The sequence below is a fragment of the Priapulus caudatus genome, unplaced genomic scaffold (genome assembly GCF_000485595.1).
Source record: "Priapulus caudatus unplaced genomic scaffold, Priapulus_caudatus-5.0.1 Scaffold171, whole genome shotgun sequence".
Taxonomy (NCBI): Eukaryota; Metazoa; Priapulida; class Priapulimorpha; order Priapulimorphida; family Priapulidae; genus Priapulus; species Priapulus caudatus.
The window spans coordinates 125,531-128,434 of record NW_014577232.1 but is presented as its reverse complement, the minus strand read 5'-3'; the positions used below and the strand labels follow the sequence as shown (position 1 = coordinate 128,434).

The 2,904-nt window shown below is 42.2% G+C and overlaps 1 protein-coding gene across 1 annotated transcript in view; it reads left to right on the top strand.

Moving 5' to 3' along the window:
- Positions 1-241: 241 nt before the first annotated feature.
- Positions 242-2,904, top strand: part of LOC106806636 (integrator complex subunit 1-like) — a 27,417-nt gene continuing 24,754 nt past the window's right edge. The window contains exon 1 of the mRNA XM_014808639.1: positions 242-343. The gene's annotated coding sequence lies outside the window, so the exon portion shown is untranslated. The remainder of the gene's footprint in view (positions 344-2,904) is intronic.

The following is a 2,904-nucleotide window of genomic DNA, read 5'->3' as shown; positions in this document are numbered from 1 at the left end:
CATTTCTGTTGACCTGTGACGTACTTCGGTTTGAAGAGCGGATTCACCGACCAATCGGAGGGCGCTGCGTTTGCCGATCGCTATGCGCATTGGGAATGCGTACGTCACAGGTCAACAGAAATGGCGCTCGAAATATCCGCCGCTCGTCACTTCGAATTTTTGTAACAGGTTATATTAGTTTAATACAGAGTATTGCGGTACATAGTAAGTTCCCGGATAGCGGAGAAAGGTTCGTGTTTAGAATAAACCCAGTTTGGAAGTTCTAGTCTCTGAAAACGCACCAGCAAACCGCCCTGAGTGATTCACTCAGGCGTTCTTCCGCACAAAACCATACGGACGCTTTGTAACCCTATCCTCCTGGGTTTGGGTTACAATTATTGTATCTAGTGGTAGGCGTGCATTACTGCCATTAGTCCGAGCCGACGCTGACCCTAGTAATGGGGGTGATGATAAACCCGCACCCTCACATTAGCAAAGCGGAGTTATAACGTCTGCATTTGCGCACTAGGGGTGCATATGAGGCAAGGTCACATAGATGATAGAGATGCCACATAATGTATTAATTGTTTATATATAGAAAAAGAAGCTGTCAGGAAATCATTAGATACTATATATAATGCTAATGAAGTAAGCTGTATTCAAATGCTGCACTTTTGCCTGCTGTCATCGAAAATCGAAAATCAAAATACTAACTCGTTAGTACACTCAGGATACCACTGCCACAATGCTAGCACTATTTTTAAAGTGGGCGGAGCTCCAGGGAAATGCAGCGAATGGCGATTCTTAATCAGCGTATGATTTGAAAGAGGTAACTGGGCGCACAATCCGCGTACTATTTCGTATCACTATTTTATCAAATTTTCCATTAAATAATGGTCCGATTTTTCTTATGTTTGGAACTTTTTATGTTTAGAACTTATAGTGAAAACGCCTAAGACCACACGGAAATGGAACCACGGCGAAATCAAAAGCTTCGCTCTCGCCCCCCTCCCATCTGTACGACCCCCCATGTAAGTCGCGATTTTCTCCCACGTCCCAAATGTCTGCCCTCTGTGTCCCCCGCTAAAATTGCGGACTGTTCGCTGGCCTATGCATTCGGCGCACGGATCCATAGCTGCCAGCGCTGCATACTGTCGTAGGACGTTCCCGCGGTCGCATGCGCTTTGCCGCGGAACTGCGCGCAAGATCCGCTTAGGATCAACACCTCCTTTCGGCAACACTTCTCTGGTATCCTGTCTCTCTGGATTTCAGTAAAGCCTTTGATAGGGTTTCTCATGATTTCTTAATTTTCAAACTTGGTCACTTGGGGTTGGATACTACTAGTACTACGTTAAATTGGATTTCTGACTTTTTAAAGGATAGATCTCAAATTGTCTGTGTTAACGGCAGCATGTCAGATGTGGCTGCTGTCCCCAAGGTTCTGTGCTTGGTCCATTGCTGTTCTTATCCGTTATAAATGAGTTTTTGGCCGAAACTGACCCTTCTACTTCTATTCGCCTCTTTGCTGACAACGCAGTTCTGTACTGCACCATCTACAATATGGGTGATCAGTTAGCCTTCCAGAGTGTCCTTACTCATGCTGAGAAGTGGGCAACAACGTGGGGTATGTTGTTCAATGCTGAAAAGTGTAAAATTCTTCAGGTCACCCGCTCCAAATCACCCTTGACTTTTACATACTCACTGTACCATAAATATCTATCTCTTACGCCTACTTACAAATATTTGGGAGTTATAATTAGTAGCGATCTTCGCTGGAATGCCCACATTGATTATATTTGTAAGAAAGCATCTTGTTCCTTTGGTATGTTACGGCGATTCAAAAACTTGGTCCCTGGCTTTTAAAACTATGGTTCTGCCCATATTAGAATATATGCTTCGCCAGGCTGGTGCCCCTATACACTCCAGAACTGCTCTAAATTGGATGCCATTCAGCGTAAAGCTGCGAGATGGGTTTCCAAAAACCATCATGATAGTGTTGATGTTGTTTTGGCTCATCTTAATTGGCCTCCTAGCTCTTCGTGTTCGCTTTCTCTATGCTAAACTCATAACTTTCCATAAAATTTATCATGGTCAGGTGAAGGTTGGCATTCTCTCTTGCTTAATGAAGCCTGTCCGATGCACTCGATCATCTGAGCGTGATCATTGTTTACAACGTGCCATCTTCTAAGGATCCTTTTAAGTTTAGCTTCTTTGTTTCTGTTATTCCGTATTGGAATTATCTTCTTTCATCATTGGTAAATTGCAAAATTGCAACTTTTTCCAGTGTTGATCTATCGATTTGATCCACTTCTCTATTCGTCTTTGTTATAGTCCCTAGGACTTTTGAAGACTAATATTTATGAGGTTATACATTTATGTGTAGGCATTTTCTACTGAGTCTGCCATCCGCAGTGTTGATTTTGTGTTTGATCAACTTTGACTTTGTCTCTCTCCATCTTCGATAATATAATTTATTGGAATTTGATTCGAAGACTAATCTTTCTGAAGTTATAGTATTTCGTATATTGGTAACCAATAATAATATATAGTGTACTGTAGTCGAGTCTAACTAATATTAGTAGTACATTTATTTCTATGTGATAATCTAGTACTACTACTAGTACTACTTAGTGGTACTACTACTAGCCACATGCCCAACCCCCGGCCCGGCCACATGATAGTGCATAGCCAGGCCGCGAGTTTTTTTTTCCTAGTCAACATAACATAGCGAAGAATTTAGCGCCTTCTGATTGGCTGCTTCGATTTGCTTTGCCTTTGACAAGAGAACAAACGCCCATTTGTAGAGCGAAGAATTGCAATTATTTTGCAATAATAACCCTAACCCTAACCCTAACCCTAACCCTAACCCTAACCCTAACCCTAACCCTAATCCTAACCCTAACCCTAACCCTAATTAAATTTAAT